General features: G+C 42.8%; 1 long non-coding RNA gene across 1 annotated transcript; it reads left to right on the top strand.

Annotated features, from left to right (window-relative positions):
- Positions 1–14,182: 14,182 nt before the first annotated feature.
- On the top strand, positions 14,183–18,750 carry LOC135313893 (uncharacterized). Its single transcript, XR_010373390.1, has 2 exons — positions 14,183–14,729; positions 17,006–18,750. It is a non-coding gene; the product is annotated as an uncharacterized LOC135313893 (long non-coding RNA).
- Positions 18,751–20,564: the final 1,814 nt, after the last annotated feature.

Below are 20,564 nucleotides of genomic sequence, written 5' to 3'. Positions count from 1 at the left end.
ACGGAGAAAGGCCTCTGTTTCTCTAGGAGGGAATGGGAAAAATGTTCAGTGAAATAGAAAACCTGCATGATGATTTCATTATGTCAGGTCAGCGATTCAGTTAGATGGACTAGGACAGTTAGTGCCAGCAAATCTTCTGACTAAACACATAAAGGAGGAGGTTACTCACCCTTCCAGGCCTTTTGAAAATGACTGCAGGCATCGTAGATCCTTTTAAGCACAGCTAAAGAGGGCAGATGTCCTTGCTGGTCACATATAGTTAGGCAACTTGTTGCCTGGAAACACATCCCAGTGGTTTAAGCACTATAAAGAATCAATTAAAAAGTTGTCTTTGTTCCAAATTTTAAGTATTCTCCTGTTTTCAACTTTTACTTTCTTTAAGGCAACTGTTCTATATTTTGTAAATTAGCCATAAATGGACATTAAACTGATGAAATCCCTTAATGCTTCCCTTAGCAAAAGTAAACAATGATAGGCACAGGTTTTTGAAACAGAGCAGCTAACTCAGCAGAGGTGTAAAGGAGTCAGCATCCTTTTGCCCATCCCATCTTGATTGACTGAGCAGCAGAGAGACGTGGGATAAGGCACTTTAAAGTGCCTGAGAGGTAAAAGTGAGGAAAATAAAATAGCGGTGGAAAGCTATTAAGGGATCTGGCTGCGGGCAGCACACTTGTGTTTGCATAAGGGATGTCCTTCAGACAGCATCATCAGGGTGCTTGGCCCTTTATAGAACATCAGAGACTCCGAGGCTAAATTTAAAATAAAACCTGATCAAACACTGTATGTAATCTATGTCTACCCTGAAGTGAAGTACTCTTGAGGAATGAGTTTTGTGCTGCTTCTGAATTACAAACACCTCAACCCAGATCACAAAGAGACAAGGTGCTCAGTCTCACAGACCCATTTTTAGGAACTTGGCTCCCTATCTGAAAAGATGCCTCAGGAAAAGATCACAAAATAAACCTGCCAAAGGGGAAGCCGCTTATCTAGCCAAGAGGAGACAGACAGGTTTTTTCCTTTGCTCTCCCTATTCTCCCTCATTTCCACCTCCTCCCATCTGGAGGAGCCTGCCTGAGATACTTGCTGCCCGGCTAAATCTTTCTTCCTGAAAGCAGCAGGCTTCATCCAGTCCTTTCATACAGTTGCTCAGTGTTCAACCCATCTAGGATGCAGGCTGTTTCATTCCCTTCATCTCTGCATATTTTGGAACGTTGCAATTTCAGAACTACCTCCCCAGAGGAGACTAAGCTGCTGGCCACGCTGAGGACACCCTTGCTGAAGATGGGTCACAGCACAGCCATGGTTGCAAAACTAACAAGGCACAAAGAAAGCTCACAGCAGTGAACCTGGATTGCTACCTTCACTGCAAGGGAACATGTCAGGGAGGGGATATCCTGCATTTCAGATCCCACTGTAAGCATTTTACAACCCAGTTAGCGTTTTACTTGGATACTGCATAATATATCAACAGTCCTCAGAAAAGGAGTGAAACTCAGGATTTTATCAAGTGAGATAAAATCCCCTTTATCAGGTGAGGATCCCAATTTCTGACCCAGGCACTAGACTGAGAGCATGTCTAATGTACCAAACATCCGCGTTGAGACAGATGGTACAGCAGCCACCTTGTGAAACCTGAAAGCACTCAGGTGTAACACACACGACAAAATGCTCGATATTGTCAAATATAAGGCATCTGTGAGTATGCACACAGGTGAAGTTTCATGTTCCTACAGTATACAGGGTTGTGCAGCAGCTGAGGAAAATGATTTGGGATTTAGGCATCAAATTGTACTTATGTCCTTCAGAGGGATATAGGATTTGATCTTCAAACCCGTGAGCAGGATTATTGGCTGGTACTTTGTCACTGCCCCATCTGGAGCGTGCCATTATGGCTCCCTCTGGGAGCTCCCATTTTTAACACAAGGAATCTGCCACTGTAAAAGAATTAGGCTCATTTAATTTGCAGGATTAGGAATCAGTCACACAGGACAGCAGTTTGTGGAGAACGGGTAGGTATAGTGCAGCTTCCAAAGTAACAGAAAAGCCTACAAACCAGTTGCAACATAGAGAAATTAATTAGTAGTTATTAGCTTATTATCTGGCTTATTATGTACTCCACACTGGAGTCCTGAATGGATTTGGGCATTCCCTCACTCGGTACTGCCTTATTTTATGCCCCAGACATGGATTCTCTCTTCTGCACACAGGAGGGAATGGGTATCTCAGGCTGGAGCTGTTGTGAGTGGTGGGGACAGGCAGCTAGCGAGCAAAAAGGAGATGCTGAAGTGAAATCTGTATCTGAAATCTTCCATGCAGGGAGGTACAACTGCCAAAGGGCGCTCCCGTGCCTGAAACTTTTCTTATGGTTAGGCACTTACATCAGTCTTGATATGCAGAGAGTTTCATCTGTGGGCTGTTTGTTTGTATTTAATAGGACAAATTCAGGTGGGAAGGGACCTCAAGAGGTGTCTAGACCAATCTCCTGCTCCAAGCAGGATCAACTCTTAGGTCAGACCAGGTTACTCAGGGATTTATCCAGTTGGGTCTTGAAGACCTAGATGGATGAAGACTGCAAAACTGGGCCACCTACCCCACTGCTTGACTGTCCTCATGGGGAAAAAGATTCTCCTTACATCCCATCTGAACCTTTTTTCAGCATATGCCTCTTGTGTCTCATCCTCCTTCCACACCCCACTGTGCAGGGCCTGGATCCACCTTCTCGGTACCCCTCTGTCAGCACTGAGGGTGGCTGTTCAGCCCTCCAGAAGCTCGAGGCTGGACATCCCCAGCTCCCTCTTCCCCTCCTCACAGAGCAAGTACTCCAGTTCCCCACTGTCATGGTGGACCTCAGCTGAACTCATTCCCAGTTATCAGTCTCTGCCTGGGACTGGGGACCCACAACTGCCTCCTCTCAGTTCTGCAATACCCCCACTGGATCATGCAAATACCTGCGAAATGGAAAACTCCTCAGCACCACCTTCCCCATGTGGAGCCAGGTCCCAAGCCACATCCCAGCGCTCCTAAAAGGGCTTCTATGTACCTGTGCAGTAGGATGGGGAGGTATGTGCTCTGCAGTTATACCTGGCCCGTGCATCTGCAGATGGAAGGTTAATTGAGCTGCTGTGCCTGATTTTTGTCTCCCAGACATTTGGGAAAGGGGGAAGAAGGCTGTGGTTTTTTCCTGCAGCATTTCTTTGTTTTAGCTTGAACAGCTGCTTCATTCAGTTGAGCTTTATCATTTCTCATCCAGTATGATTCTGAAAGTCACAGCTTCCCCGGCTGTTTTGCATGGCTCTAAGCCTTAAGTTTCCTTGTTAAGATGAATTCCATTTTCTAACTATTGATCTTACCTTCTAAATTTTTCATTCCCTCTTTGAAGTTGCAGCCAAATAGAAATGTTCCTGCCACTGACTGTGATTTTCTCACATGAAAATCAGCTCAGTGTATACTGGTATGTAAAGGTAATGAAATCAGATCATCATCTGAGAAAAATCAAAGCCTGCACCAAGTTACTTTTATAAAATTATTCTCTGTTTTCCTGCACAATGGAGGGCCAAATCTGTATTCCTGGCCTAGGTGTGGTGCTACTCAGATGATAAACATATTCTGATTCCGTATAACTTCTTAATGAATTTGTTTACTCTCATAGATTCACTTTCAGCAGATTAATGATTATTTTCTTCCTAGAGAAGATGTTTCAGTAATAATCCTTTTGGGTCAGAAAGAAAAACTTACTGGATAGAATTGCTAATGTTTCGGTGAAATATTGTACAGGACAAAATTATAAATTAATGCCACATAGACATATCTTAAATGCCTAAAATTCAGCTGAGAGACTTGTTTGTACATTTACTCTGCTGTGAACACAGGGAAAGTAGAGTCAGGTGATGATCATTAGTCAACTATTAGATTAATAGGTAGGAAATGTTGACTTCATAGACTCACAGGACTTTTTAATTAAATTTTCTCCTATTTTTTAATCAGTGTAACTCTAATTATAAGTTCATAAACAAGCTTACTGACCAAACTACTCCATGCAAATTTTTTCTGTGCGCAGTGCACAGTTACAGGGAGGGTGTTTGTCATAGAACTGAAGGGTTGAGCAAGAGTAAAACAAATTTTCTAGTAAATATTTTTTCCAACTTCTATTTTATTGTAGTTAGGACAACTGTTACTTATGTCAGGAAAGCCATAGTCTGCCACCCTTTCTAGGCATCTAGTCTAAGCTCTGCAGCCTTATCCAGTACCTCCCAGACCCATCCTGAGGTGGACGTTTCAGCGTCCCCATAGTAAGTGGGGAGCCCTAGGGATCCCAGCGCCCCCCAGGACAGCAGCTCAGGCCAACAGCAGCCCGATGATGGCAAAAGGTCTAGGCACAGTAAATGGGATGTAGCCTGGAACTGGACAATATCAGAGCATGGGCATTGTGGTGGCTGAGGAGCATCTGGCTGCATGATACACTCAGCACTTGTAGAGCCTGGTCCAGAGCTTGGGAAGCACAAGATGTGGCTGCTAGCCCAGTCGGGTGTCAGAGGGATGACACTTCTGCTCCCGCTTCCCTGCTGGGTGTCCCCTCCTGGGCCAGCTGTGGGCAAGGAAGGGGCAGGCTCTGCCCCACGGCCGCACAGTGAGAGCATGCAGCTGGCACTGAGCAGCTCAGAAGTCGGGGCAGGGAATAAATCAGGCTTTGGTCCCCAAAGTCAGATGGGTGCAGGGGCCATATGGATGGCACTGAATAAAACTTCTCTGTTTTATTCATTCATATTCATATTTATCCAACTAGCAGGACTTTGTGGCAGGGATGCTGGCTACCCTCTAGTGACCACTGATTTTTGGTTTTCAACTATCGGTTTTACAAGGAAGGCACTCAGATTTCCCAGAGATGGAAAATGGTATAAAACAAGCAAACAAAGAATTATACATCATCGTCATCCTTTCTTAAGCATCTTAATTACTGCAAATGTTAACACAGTTGTTAATCCCTCATTTAATAATGAAAATGCCTGTCTCAAAACCTGTCTGACTTTTATATGTAAGCTGTGATACTACAATGCTCTGGCCATCCTTTGATCTTAGACACAATGGGACTTTGAAAAGCAGCAGACTGTCCATTCAAGCCTCAGAAAGCTCCTCTCTGATCACAGTGTTTCTGTCTGAACAACCCCACTTTTATGCTGCACTTGCAAACAAAGGTCCTGCCTTCTTTCCTCGCCTCTTCACATCTTTCATGACCTATTTCCCACTATAACTTTGTTCTTTTCAGAATGGTAACTAAGAAAAATTTGCAATTTTCCTTCATTTCCTTTTTTTCCTTTCCCTTTTGATGTCATTGTGGTGACATGCTGAACTCGGGACTCTGCTCTCAGCACTCCCTTCCTCCCTCTGGCTCAGTTCATGCCACCCCTCCCCACCTTCCTGTGTTCCCTCCTCTTTATGCTATTTGGTTTATGATCTCAATGAATATAACTGTTCTGTTTAGGAAAAAAAGATCACTTTTTCTTTTGATCCACTTCCAGTGCTCATTGTATTACCTTTTATTTCATTCCTTCTACAAAAGTCATTGTTAAGCCCCTTTTTTCCAAAGTATTTGCCTTTTTTTGATTCAAAAATCTCTACTTCAGTGCCTTTTCTTGAGAACTTTTGTATCAGTGCTGGTATCTTTTGTCAACTCCCACTGCATTTTCAGTCTCCCTTTCCCTCAGTATGATCCCTGAAGAGGTATGTTTTATTTTTCTTACCTCTCTTCTCCTCAGTGCTCATTTCAACCAGGTTCTGATGTTACAAATGTTGCAGTTGCTGCAATCTTTCATATTTTTGGACAAACTACACATTTTGCCTTCTGAACATTAGTACATTGAAATTTGTTTCATGTCTGCTGCTCCAATTCATAAATGTCATGGTTTTTCACTCTGCAGAAATAAGCAATCCTGCAAGTACCTACATTCACCCTCCACTAATCTTTGGACACAGTTTATGGTTTTCCCCTTTTAAAAAATGCCCACGTTGTGATTATTCCTCATATTTGCAAGGACTGAAGATTCAGCATCTTTCCGACCCATAACTTATTTTCGTACTATTGTCTCGAGCCATTTAGAGCTCAGCTTTGCAGGATACTAAACATAATGATGCATTGGAGCACTTAAACATCGACTTACTCTTCAGCACATGCGCAGTCCGCTCCAGCCGTAAGCACCTGTTCACATATTGAAATTTAAGTACAAAATTAGGTTCTCAGGTGGACCAGGGTTCATGGGCTGAGTCTTTCACAGAGCCTTATGTTTTCCTCTGTCATCCAGAGGTGCTGCTCAGCACAGAATGGTGTTCAAGCAGCACCGAGCTCTCCAGAGCCAGATCTGAAGCACAACATTTTTTTGTAACACCAGTGGGTGGAGATTCGGTGCCCTGAAGTGCTGACATTTAATTTCAGTAAAACTGGAGATAATACTGGCAGAAATACCCATCTGCCCATCAGCATATTAAAAAGTAGCTCTCTATAGATGTATCAAGGCACCTTACCTGTCTTCTATTGAATAATTCCCCCATGCTATTCAACCACCGACCCAGATACTCCCCAAATTAAACCAGATTTCCTGCACTACTGTTGCAATAATTTTCACATACATCTTAGATTGCTTTTCAGTACAATGGTCTGTTCCTTGTTACACAGGAGGAAATACAGCCTGAAATATAACTTTGGAAATGAATAGAGTCCAAATAATTATAAAACCTGATATTGGAATATATTATAGTTATGAAAAGCATACCAGAGAAATTGGAATAAATTGAAAACTGGAAGGAGAGAGGATATTAAAAGGACATAGAGAAGTACAGCGCAGGGATCAAATTTACTAATATGAATATCTGAACAAACTCAAAAGTGATTTTGCTACACCTAATAAATGGTTAAGAGAATTTTAACAGCACCTACAAAGCTGTTTCATTTTCTGTTTAGAAAAGTGGATGATTAGTGTCCCTTCAATATCAACTTTTTCACATGCAAACCTGACAAGGAGTGATTGAGTTTCAGTAAGTTATCCTAAAACCAGGCTTTCTTGCATGCTTATCTTGTTGCATTTCCTATCTAGGCTGTGTCTGCAAATTTCTTGAGGACTTTATATTTTTACTCTGGGTCAAGATATTAATTTAAGCTTTCTAAAGTATTTTCCTTTACTAAAAATGTAAAATAAAGAAGAGGATCACACAAATTCTAAAACCACTTATTCTCTCTATCTTTTAAATAACACACTATATTGCAAAGAGAAAGTTCCAAAAGCTAAATCTAATCTTCAGAAGTATGTGCTCCATTTTACAGCACTTCCAAAACAGCAAAGCAACTGAAGATTGAACAATATATTTAAATTTTTTAAAAATATATATTCTGGAAACAGATTGCTTAAAAGCAAGTTTTGGCTAGCGTTATTTTTAATCCTTTAAAAATTTCTGAACAGAATGGAAGGTGAAGCAGGTATTGAGGATTTAAATAATTAAGATACAGTTAGACTAAGGGACTGGATTATTAACCACTGGTGGTTGAAACACCCAAGTTAAAGTAACCCATACAGCCACACATAGTTGCCCAGATCCTGGAGTTACTGAAGTTATTGAAGTTTCCGCTAGTAAAATGTACCAAGCACCTGGTGGTTTTGTACATCAGGAATTTAGATGTCCGACTTGAGCATCCGACTCCCGGAAAATGAGGAGTGACTGCAGTATTGCGAGAGTGTGTGTTGGCTCCCTCGAGGGTCGGGTTCCAAATGGCAGAAAGGGTGATTGTGCCTGTGCGTTTCTTTAAAGGTTTCTTAAAATTATATTGAGAGCTTGGGTACAGAGCTCACAGCTGAGTTAGGAGCGATAAGGGCCCAGAAGTCTCTTTTGTGGACTTCTTGGACATGCTCCAAATGCATGTGGCTTCAGTAAGGCTCACAAATTTAGGGCTAAACTGGTGCTAAGAAATCTGTGGGCCCAGGGCCTGCAACAATCTTTCAGAAAGAGCTGTGGATGTTCAATCAAATAGCAGCGGTGGCCCAGCCCGCCTGCCCGGCTGCAGAGATTGCAAGGCAAGCTGAAGAAGCTTGTTAAGAAATGCTTCAAGCAAAACTAAACAGAGAAAATCATTGTAAGGAGAAAAGGGGAACACTTCAAACACAGCCTAAAATGATTATTCTGCAAATAAGTGCTGCCTTCAATCTCAGTAAAAATACCTGTTTGCATAAAGCCAGATGATAAAAAGAGCAGCACATACTTTACTTTAACGTGTAAAGTAAGGGGACAGACACCTTTGGAGTCACAAGCTGGAGGAGCACAGCACAGCCTGGGAGGAAACTGCTTCTCTGCTCCATTTCCCCTCTGCTGTCCTCACAAAAGCCTTCCTCTGCAGCTTCAGGCGACAGGTCAGCCTCACCGGGACTAGTTGGTGCTCAGTCTGCCCCCGGGGCTCTCCCTTGCCCTCATCCCCAGGTTGCTGCCAGGGCTTGCAGCAGACCGGCCAGCCTCCTCCCAGCCACAGCAATGCGTGGTGTGTGGGCACAGGAGCCCCTGCCTCACATCGCTCCCCAGCCACAGTTCAGGTGCTTCCTTAGCACCCAATTTCAGCAACAAAAATGGGAACTCAGTTGTTCACAACAAAGAACAGTTCAGGGAATATTTTGACAAGTTTCTTTAGAAATAAAACTTAGCTGAAATAATGATGTAAGCATAGACCAGCCAGCCTGTATAACTGATTCCTTCTTCCCTTGCAGCCACTTTCATTCCTCAGTTCAGGGTGCAGAAGGACTTGAAAACAGCCAGGGGTCTTCTGGAGGGAGCAAGGCTTTGGGTTTTGCACTGCTTTGAACACCATGTTATCTCTATCTCCTCCCTGCTGTCTCCTCTGGAAATCCAGAGGAGGAGGAGGCAATGGTCCTTCCCTGGCATGCAGGCAATGCTGCCGTGGGCTGCTGTGGAGCTGGAACCCCCCGGGCCTGGGCTTTGCCGCTCCATCCAGTCCTGTCCAAAGGAGGTGGCTCAGGCTTGGCAGCCTTCTCCACAGGGGCTGTTGTGCTTCATCCCTGCCATCACAAAGCAGCTCTTTCTTTTCCTGCATACTGCCCACTACAAGAAGAGTTTTAGCACGAAGTACTTACCATTCTTTTATGAGACTGTGATCTCATCGATGTTCTATTATTTCCTCTCTTTGGATGGTTTCACCTGTGAAACTGCCAGGAACTGACAGAGGCAGTTCATTAGGAGTTGCTGAATCCTGTGGCCTGGTAGAGGCGAGGCTGCCACCTCTCCCTGTTCCCAGGGCCAACCCAAAGGGACCAGGAGGTCCACACTGCCTGTTGGGGACCCATGGGGCTCCCTGGTCCCTCCAGTAGCCAACTCTGAGATGCTCTGAACTCTCCAGTGCCCATCATTGACTGGGGGGAGCTGTTTCCCTGACTGGGATACTAGGGCTCCCCCTCCTGCTTTCCCTTGTGCCTCTATGTTCTTTCATGCATGTGTGGAGATGGCCTTTTACTCCAATAATTTAAAAGCTTCTGTTAGTATCTGCACTTTGTGCTAAAATGAGAATTTTGGCTATGGAAACTATAATATTGGTGGGTTTTTACATTTTACTGGCATTCATGTGATCGGTAAAAATATGAACCTTTTAGGAATGTCTTCATATTTCCACTCTGTAGTCATAACTTTCTTTGGACGGGCTGAGATTTATCAGAAAGGATTAAGGAAAAGATCACGCTGTTTCTACAGCTGTTGCCTTCTGTCTCTGTTTTCTCTGATGCCTGGCCATCTATCCCCCAAACTAGAAAGAGCTTCTCTTGTAGAGCAATTGAAAGTCTTGGGAGTGATATATATAAAGACACTGTGCACCTAGTTTTATATTTGAGACGTTTCCAGCGGATTCTTCTATTTCCATTTAGTAGGTCACTTACAAAGAAAAGAACATAAATTATTAATGGAAGACAATAGGTCGCCTTTTTTTTAAAAAAAAAAATCATCCCCATGGGGCTCTGATCAGTGGAGTTACACCAGAGGTGAACTCTACCACAAGCAGGTTGTTTTTACAGTCTACTTTGTACTAATGAAAATGCATAAGCAAAATGTTAACCAAATTATTTCAGAAGCTGCATCCTAGGGTTCAGTGGTTGTTCTAGCTCATTACTGCAAGGCCAGAATCAACTTTCAGGCTCTTGTCTCTCTTGCCAGTCTGAGGAAAAAGATAACATTCATGTATTCACAGTGGAGATTTTGTGTCATCAGATGTTCTCTGTTCATACTGGCGTGTGCTGTTGTTCTTGGGTAATCATACCTTCAAATTGTAAAAACATTACCATGATTATTGGGGAAACATTTTTTGGAGCTAAAAACCCACTCTGAAATACAAACCTACCTACTGCAGCTCTCAACTTACTGAACTCAATGGGACTTAACATAGCTCCAGTAAAGTCCACAACAAAATTTCTGGCAAATTCAGGGCAAAAGGGGTCTGTCCATTTCATATTACACACCTCCTTCTCCTTGTCATCTATATAGTTGAGAATACTGAGATAGTTTCCAATCATCTTTCATTAAGCTTATATAATAAATTGGGCTTTTTAATTATTGAAATAGAAATATGAAAAACTATTTGAAACACAGAATGATTCTTTCTGCCAACAGAGGTGGAAGATAATTACTACCAGAGTAAAGTATTATTTGTAAAAGACACCAGGAAAGAAAGAGCTTTTCAGAGACACAAGTGGCAATTACACACTAACCTCTCCAGGAATCTCCATGGCCACTGAACACTATCAATGCTTGTGCGAAAAATCCCCTCGTTAAGGTATTTCAGTATCTCTCATTAGCACGAAGATAGGTTATAACCTATTTTGAAACATAAAGCACTAGAACAACTCTGGCAATCCTGCATATGCAACAGTTGACATCCATGGATTTGTGAAAGTCTAATGACCGAAAAAACCCACCACTGCTGCTGCCAGGTGAGCAGTGAGGGAAGTATGTCTGTAGACAAGTTTTAATTGACTGTTATGTGACCTCTTCTGTAGGCTTTGCTGTGTGCAGAAGCAGATAACTGTACTTATAATACCAAGTGTGTGCTTGGAGTCATGTCTTACGCTACTGCTTTTGGTGGAAGAAGATGCTACTGGCAATGGGAAGTGGCAGTAAAAAACACTCTTCTGTAGATGCTACTCAGAGAGAAGCCAGGAGTGGTTCAGAAGTGCAGGGATATATTAGATTACAAGAGTTAGTGCAGGCTAAGTAATGAAAAACATGCAGAAGCACATTCTGCAGTTATGAATCATGTTTCTACCACAACTATCATTTTTATTAGCTACAATATTAATTGAGTTTCTTTGCAGTTACTTCAGTTCATCTCATTATTAGCAGAAAATATATTAAATTGTGAACCAGAGCCCGTGGTGATCTCATGGATGTAGGTTCATAATAAAGGACTAAAAGTGCCTGTCTCTGCAGCTATCTTTCACGGAGCTGCAGAAAGAATTTACTGGACTCTCGCTAGAGATTTTCAACTTCTGAAGCTGACAGGTAAATGTTTACATGCCACAGGAAAACTGGGAAAGGTGGAAGAAATATGATGTATAGGAAGAGGTGATGGTTCCCATACTACCATGACCATTTTAGACCCTTCTTAGGTGCGAGCTAGTGGACCCCAGGCAGGAGCAGTGCCACAGCCCACTCAGCTGCCCTTTGTGACTTAAAGCTGGTTGTGTCCTCTGCCTGCAGGGCTTATGAGCAGAGCTCTGTGCAAACCAGGCATCACCCCACAAAGATGGCTCAGATCCTGAGCTTGGGGGAAATAACATATCAGCATCAGTTTTTCTTTACCAGGTAGCACAGGGGAATAGCCGTGCATTACTTCTGAGCAAAACTGTCTCTGAATTATGCTTTTTTCCAAATGAAAACCAGTTTGGCAAATATGCCTTGTTCCATGTCACACAGCGAATGGATCAGTTTGCAAATTCATCAGTTTGCAAAGGACAAGCAAATCAGTTGCGTCGAAGCTCTCTAATAATGTCTTGGAATCTTTTTTCTTTTTACTGTAAAATAGTTTGTATGCATTTGTATATATTTGGTTATTATATTTCTATTTTAAAAAGGTTGTCAGGAAGTGCTGTTAGTAATTGACTTTGGAGCTAGAAAGTGGGAGGAGACGTGAAATGTTAACACTGGAATATCCCCTGCTATTTGGAAGGACTTCACATGCGGTGAGCTGTAATGTTTATCATGTCTGATCTCCAACCTCAAGTTTGCCAGCTTGCAGGTCTGTCCATTGTGGACACAGCCAGGGTGTTCACAAGCTTGGTTTAAGCAGGTGAGGAGGAAAAGGGATTATAAGCTCCAGTAGAGCAAAGTGGTGAGGGAACCGAAGAAGGTGACTTAGAGCTGTAAAATGTCATTAGTACCACCAGGTGAGCCGAACCACGGGGCTGCCAGGGAGAGGCTGGGCACTAACAATTTTGTAAGCAGCAGGGGAGCAAGAGACTGCAAATGAGTTTGTTCAGGAACATGATAGTCTCTATAGCTGGATCAAACAGCCAGAATCGATGAATTGGATATATTCAGGAGAGGACGAGAACGCACGTATGTTTGCCTGTAAGCCTTTGATTTTTTACCTGCTTTTTCCTTCCTGCAGAGCCATATGTTCTGTGTTTTGCCATAAGATATGTTCTTAGACCTCAAAGTCACAACAGACCTTATATCTTTCAGTCTGTGAGATTTCACCTAACATCCACTTGCATGGAGCAAGAACTGCTTTGGGCTAAAACTGTGTCTTCTAGGTAAGTATGAGGAGCCAAACTATTCAGCACTCTGATAGTTTGCTGTAAGAGATAATCCCACTGTCGAAGGTCTGAGCTCTGCTTCCTGTCTGAACTTCTCCAGCTTTGCTTCAAGACAGTGACTGCTCACCATCTTCCTGTGCTACTTGAGAGAGCTCTTAGGTACTGTGCTGGTTTTGGCGGGGGTAGAGTTAATTTTCTTCATAGTAGCTAGTATGGGGCTGGTTTTGATTTGTGCTGGAAACAGTGTTGATAACACAGGGATGTGTTAGTTACTGCTGAGCGGGGCCTACACAGAGTTGAGGCCTTTTCTGCTCCTCACCCCACCCCACCAGCGAGTGGGCTGGGGGGCACAAGTAGCTGGGAGGGGACACAGCTGGGACAGCTGACCCCAACTGGCCCAAGGGATACACCATACCATATGATGTCATGCTCGGCATATAAAGCTGGGGGAAGAAGGAAGGGGGGGGGTGTTGTTCAGAGTGATGGCATTTGTCTTCCCAAGTCACCATTACGCGTGATGGAGCCCTGCTTTCCTGGAGATGGCTGAACGCCTGCCTGCCCATGGGAAGGAGGGAATGAATTCCTTGTCTTGCTTTGCTTGTGTGTGCAGCTTTTGCTTTACCTATTAAACTGTCTTTATCTCAACCCATGAGGTTTTTTTTCACTTTTACCCTTCCAATTCTTTCCCCCATCCCACCAAGGGGGAGTGAGCGAGTGGCTGTGTGGAGCTCAGCTGCCAGCTGGGGTTAAACCACAACAGGTACCAAATGTATTTTTCCTAGGAGGCACTTACACAATGTGGGCAAGTCATCTCTCTGTCCTTTTTGATAAAGGTAACCGTAGCAATCTCTTTAAACTTGATATTATTAGGTCTGTTCTCCAGCCTCTAATCATATTTGACGTTCTTTTCAGCAGCTATTTCAATTTTTCCGTGTTTGTTGATTGTTCAGCGTTTGCCCTAGGACTATTCATATGTATTTGATGTATTTACAGAGGGAAAACCTCTTCTAAGCTTCCCTTCTGCTAGGTTAAAGGAACTGAGCTCCCATCTTCTGAAGCAGACTTTCCACTCCTCCATCTTACAAGCCTTTTCCTGCACCCAGTCAACACAGAAATCCCCTTTCTTGGACAGGAATGACTAGAAATGCACACACATATTTTATTCATCATCCTTTCCCCCTGACAGTGATTTTTCTTATGGCTGCCTCAGAAGTCTCTGGGATTTTTTTCAGAAGCTGTTAAATACTAACATTTGTGCCTGTGGGCCACATAATTTTTTTCCCAGTATGAACTTTATAGTGTTCTCTCTGTCTTTGGCAGTAAATAAGTTCTGGAATATTCAAGGAATGCCTTTTTCTGTTATTCCCTTGTTGTCCATGTGAGAAACTGAACTAAGGTATTGTTTATTAAGACTTATGTTAAGCTCAATGTAAAGCATGCGAAGAATACCTCCCAGGCGTGCTTATGCAAGATAACCATCAGAGATAAGACAAGCAACCCCATATCACCAGGAAGCAGGAAACGACCCCCTAACAACAACTGAAGCATGCGAAAAGTACCTCCACTATCTCATTGAACATGGAAGTAAAGATGTATAAAGAGAGACTGTTTGAACTGCTCAGTACGGCAGTTGGCGGAGCGCAGACTCCCCTGCCGTCCAGCGCTGTATTTGCTCATATTCTACTTGCTACAATTAATAAAATTCTAATTGGATTATGATCCATTGTGGTCTCAATTTATGACAATTTGGTGCCGTGACTCGGATAAGGAACGGTGAGCTTCTGTCCTCCGGGGAGGCGCCCCGCGGCAATCCGCGGCCCCGCGACCGACAGCTTACCTCAACCTTACCGACGAACCTAAATTCTAGAATGATGAGCAAAGGAGAAACCGGTAAAATCCCATAAAAATTCTGTGCACGGGAGTCCGGACGAAGACGCAGGGCGCGTAAGTATATGGCGAATTTGTTCGCGGGTTTACCGTTCGGGCGGGATTGGGTTTCCTGGAATATAACGAGTGAGAGGTTCGCTATATTGAACCAAGCGAGTGTGGACCCTTAAGTACTGCGTTTCCCATCTCCCGCGAGGGACTGGGCCAGGAACAAGGGGAACGAGTGAGTGCACGCTTGTGGATATTCCAGAAGATGGGGGCGAAGGGCAGCAAGCCTTCGACTCCCATGGGAAAGGTACCCACTGTACCTAAGAATACCCCTCTGGCATATATCCTAGACAATTGGAGATATTTCCCTGGAACCCTAGGGAAAGATAAACAGAAAATGATAAAATATTGTACTAGGATATGGGGAGGGAAGAAGATTTCTAAAGATGTCGTTTGGCCAGTCTATGGGTCAGAAGAGGATTGGGTCAGACAACAATTAAACCTCTGGGTTAACAATAAAAAACCCCTTAACCCAGAAGAGAGTCAGTATGCGGAAGTGTGGCTAGAAAGACCGAGAGCTAGACTTTATCCACTGAATGAAGTAAAAACTGAACAAAAGAAAAAGAAGGAAGAGTTAGACGAAACCCTTCTAACCCCCCCTCCTTATATTTCTCCTCCTGCTCCCGCAGCCCCTTCAGAGGTCCCCAGAGCGCCCACTCCCCCACCAGAATCGGAACAAGGGTCTCCCCCTCCTCCTAGACGCGTAACTAGGAGTCAAAAAGGGGCAGCTCAGATGTATCCTTTAAGGGAAATACCCATGGGGGGACCCCAACCTGTGATTGGATATATTTTTGTGCCCCTAAGTTCGGCTGACCTACGAGATTTTAAAAGAACCGAGATGGGAAACCTAATTGAAGACCCACTCGGAGTGGCAGAAAGATTAGATCAATTTTTGGGACCAAACCTTTATACTTGGGATGAGATGCAATCTATCCTTGGTCAATTATTTACTACCGAGGAAAGAGATATGATCAGACGAGCAGGAATGAGACTGTGGGATGCTCAGCATGCCCAGGGACCCCCAGCAGATATTAAATGGCCACTCCAAAAACCTAATTGGGATAATCAGGATCCGGTGCATAGAACTCATATGCAGGACCTGAGAACTATAGTAATTCAAGGGATTAGAGAAGCAGTACCCCGTGGCCAGAATATCAATAAAGCATTTAATGAAATACAAAAGAAAGATGAGAGCCCTACTGAGTGGCTGGAACGACTGAGGAAAGCCCTTCAGCTGTACTCTGGGGTAAATCCAGACGACCCTTTAGGGCAAGCGCTCCTCAAAACTCAGTTTGTGGCAAAATCATGGGAAGATATCAGAAAGAAGATTGAAAAGTTAGAGGACTGGCAGAATAGAGGGTTGGATGAATTATTGAGGGAAGCTCAGAAAGTCTACGTAAGGCGGGAAGAAGAGAGCAGCAAGCGACAAGTAAAAATGATGGTAGCAGCAGTCAGAGAGGATCGCAAAGGGCGGACTGGTGAACACAGATCTGCTGGAGCGAAACAAGGGAACGTGGTAGTAAAGAAGGAACAGAGATGTTGTTTTTACTGTGGAAAGAAGGGACATATAAAGACGAATTGCAGAGAAAGGATCAGGGATGAGGAAATATTAAAAACAGAATAGGAGAGTCAGGGGCTCTATATCTTAGGGGACCGGAATCATCATGAGCCCTTGATAAAATTAAAAATAGGTCCCCATAAACAAGAGTTCACCTTTTTAGTAGACACTGGGGCTGAGAAATCGACTATTAGGCAAATACCTGAGGGATGTAAAGTTTCCCCTGAAAAAGTACAAGTAATTGGGGCAAAAGGAGAATTTAAGACAATAGAATCGGGCCCCCTGAGTGCCAGCTGGTCGGCTCAAGCCTGTGAGCTGTACGCATTGTGGAAAGCCTTAGTGTCACTGAAGGGAAAGGATGGAACTATATATACAGACTCACGCTATGCGTTCGGAGTAGTACATACCTTTGGGAAAATATGGGAGGAGAGAGGATTTGTTAACTCACAGGGAAAAGAACTGATACACCCAGAATTAATTCGGCGAGTTCTGGGGGCATTGAAAATACCAAATAAAATAGCAGTTGTACATATAAAGGGACACCAGCGAGGCACGAGTTATCAAGTTAGAGGAAATAATGCAGCTGATACAGAAGCAAAATGAGTAGCAGGCAATTATAGTACGATTTTGACTATGCAACAAGTACCTGTTAGTAATAATTTGAGTTTTGAGTCTGCAGAAAAGGAAAAACGAGAACAAATGGGAGCTAAGGAACAAGATGAAACAGCTGTCCGGACTGCTGAGCGTGGATGGACTCATGCCAGTCGCATTAAAGGCCCAGTGACGAGACCCCACTGGAAAGTAATCAGTACTCCAGGTGACACCAAGATAACTCTGAAAAGATAACGTAATGATAAGAACTTTAGTTGATTATTTTGCCGCATTACCTTTTGGTATAAAGTGTATATTGCTGTTTATATTTGCTATAATTATCTTTTTTTAATCTATTATATATGGAAGCGTACAAAGTGTGTTGAAGGAAATTGCTAAACTTATGTAGTAACACAATATTGAATATAGAGGAAAAGCTAATAAGCACTTTAGATATACAAATTAGATGCAATCATTTGAACTGCGATTGTTATCCATTTGCTCGTTGCAAGTGTAAGGTATGCCAGGATAAATGGTGGACACACTGTGAATATGGATACCCTCCGATAGGAGTTTGCACACAGTGTTGGAAAACCCAAAGAACTCTCACTGAGTGGAAATTAAAAACAATTAGAGTCGGAACAAGAAATTATTCGAGGATCCCATGAATGGTGGAAAGTTTTGCCAAAGGAATAAACCCTTAGTATTATTGTTACCATTCCAACGAATCAATCCCCTTTGTGGTTGAAATTTTGGCTACAAAGTGCAGAAGGGAAGTACTAGCTGTGTCTTGCTTAGTCCCATTAGTTAAAGCTGCAAAGTGGGAGGCCTATATAAACAGGCAGAAAGCCTGAAACAGCTGTTCTCCTGAAGATTTCCCTTGCTGCCAAGAAGATGGTACACCCCGTGGCTCGAAGCAACCGAGTCGACGGGCGAGGCAGAGGAGGAACAAACTGTGGAGAAAAGAACCAGAACAATGAGGCGCAAAAGCAGCTATGGTCGAACTTCCCCAAGACTGGTAAAAGTGTACTTAAATTGGAAAAATTGACAGACACCCTTTTTCCTGGTATATCGTTAGTTTTATTATCGATAATAGCCCAAACTCCGGAAAAGGTTAGATCAACGTAAAAAAGATCGTGAAGCGGGCAAGTTATGGTATGAAAGCTGGTTTAATGTTTCACCTTGGCTAACCACTTTGTTGTCTGCTTTAGCAGGACCGCTTATTATGTTGATTCTGGGACTTATATTTGGACCTTGTATATTACGCTGTATTTTACATTTTATTAAAGAACGGTTTGACCCAGCTAAATTGCTTATTTTGACTACAAGGTCTGAAGCAAAATATAAGAGTGTATCTATTAATGAAGATGACGATTGTTGTGAATGCATTATGCCACATAAGAACTATGATTGTAATTGTGAGATATTACCTTGTGAGTGTTATGATAAATGTCGGAATTGTGGAAGAAGATTTGCCTGCAGTGCCGAAAATGAAAGTAGTGTCTAATAAACAATAATAGGATAAAAAGAAAAAGGGGGGATTGTGAGAAACTGAACTAAGGTATTGTTTATTAAGACTTATGTTAAGCTCAATGTAAAGCATGCGAAGAATACCTCCCAGGCGTGCTTATGCAAGATAACCATCAGAGATAAGACAAGCAACCCCATATCACCAGGAAGCAGGAAACGACCCCCTAACAACAACTGAAGCATGCGAAAAGTACCTCCACTATCTCATTGAACATGGAAGTAAAGATGTATAAAGAGAGACTGTTTGAACTGCTCAGTACGGCAGTTGGCGGAGCGCAGACTCCCCTGCCGTCCAGCGCTGTATTTGCTCATATTCTACTTGCTACAATTAATAAAATTCTAATTGGATTATGATCCATTGTGGTCTCAATTTATGACAGTCCATATCTGCTACCTTTGATAACCAGCAATCTAAGCGGGCTGCCTGTGCCAGCAAGCCTTGCTGGCACTTCAGATGGATATGCTCGAGAATGAATGGGACAGAACAGGGATCTGCAGGGACTTCACAAACCCCATTTCAGTTGTGATTTGTAGCTAAATAGAAACACATCCCTACCTGCAAAAGAATATCTGATAGTCATATTTATTCTCTCTCTTACAAACTATAAACTAATTCTTGCTGTTTAGCTCTGGTTATTCACTGAAAGAGGAATCATTTTCTCAAGGACTGAAAACCTTGAGTCACATCAAAAATCTAAAGATCTGAGCCTCATGCTTCTCACAGACACAAAGAAACCTCTTTCTTACGGATCAGCAATGGCACCTAATAGCTAAAAAGACAGAAGAATACACAGGAAGTTTATTCCTTGCAGTAGCTTTTTTCCAGCCATCTGCATTTGAAGGTGGTCAGCTTGTTATTCAAGGAATTAATGCCATGGGATGTGGCTGTTGGATAGTCAGGGTCATTTTGAAATGTGTTTGTCACCAATAGTGGCACACTCAATGATCCACGGTGCAAAGCTGAGATTATTTAGTGTGACTTCCCAGAGCGCACACATTAAAGAATCAGTTTGGCTTTTGGCCTCCCTGCATTTAACTCACTGGTAGCTACTTACCCAAACAATAAGACCATCAGCCATCAAAACGATTGCTGAGTTCAACTGTATTTCATTGGAATGAAACTAGAAGTCCTGCCAAAGAAAGGGGAGAGACAAGAAGGTCTTGTTTTACCATTTCTGTTGACTGTCCTCTTCTAAACAAATGGAATAAAATATAATTAATATAATGAAACCATTTTTCAAGTGAACACTTTTCTAAGTATTAACAGTAAACTAACATGTTCTAAAGGACTGTCAGAAGAAAAAAATCCTATTAAAGAAATAGGAAGATGACATCTTGTATGACTCAAAGTCTCAGACTCCTGTTGCAAATTAACGCCTAAAGAGTCATGCTCAGCAAGCAAAAGGGCACACTCCTGCAGCTGTATTTTCAAATATCCTATAGTAGGGCTTTGAAAGAACCCCTGCTGTGTAACATCTAGCTCAGTGAAAGACCAGTCACTAAGATCAATACAAAGACTCAGAACGCTGCAATACTGATAGGCCATTAGAGCAATTCTAAAAATCAATGGAGTATTTAACAAGGTGCTAATGTAACTTCATCGAGAGCAAGATAGTGAGCCTGCCATAACATGCTTGTGACAGATTTTTGCAGAAGTATTTTCAATTTCTGTGTATTTTTGAGAAAAGAATGCTCCTGATAACTGATAAATAGCAGTCGTCTTTGTGCATGGCATCCTAAATAACAACCTTCCCCGACCCCTGCCAACACGCAGCTGACATGGTGTACTAATGCTGTTTTGCTGGAACCAGCCCAGCTGTTAAGCCAGTCCTATCTAGCAGTGGATCAGCAAGGCAGCTCACTACCTACACCCAGCACCCAAAGTTGTTCTGCTGATACACTGACATGAGATGTACGATAGCTAAAGAAAGCAATGCTCAGAGCAACCTAGCTATATAGGCTACTCCTCAAAGGTCACTTCTAATTTAATGTAGGTCAATAAACTACCCCCTCTCAACATCTAGTACACAGAGCAGATACCACAGCAGCAATATTGATGGAAAATTCTTTCTCCACATGGAACTGTGCGACCAGCAACTATTTTTTGATCCCAAAGTGAGAAAAGGGATGAGGCAACTGGAATGACATTGCTGTAATCAATCACC

The sequence above is a fragment of the Phalacrocorax carbo genome, chromosome 1, assembly GCF_963921805.1.
Source record: "Phalacrocorax carbo chromosome 1, bPhaCar2.1, whole genome shotgun sequence".
NCBI classification, from domain to species: Eukaryota; Metazoa; Chordata; class Aves; order Suliformes; family Phalacrocoracidae; genus Phalacrocorax; species Phalacrocorax carbo.
This window is presented reverse-complemented; position numbering and strand designations above follow the sequence as displayed.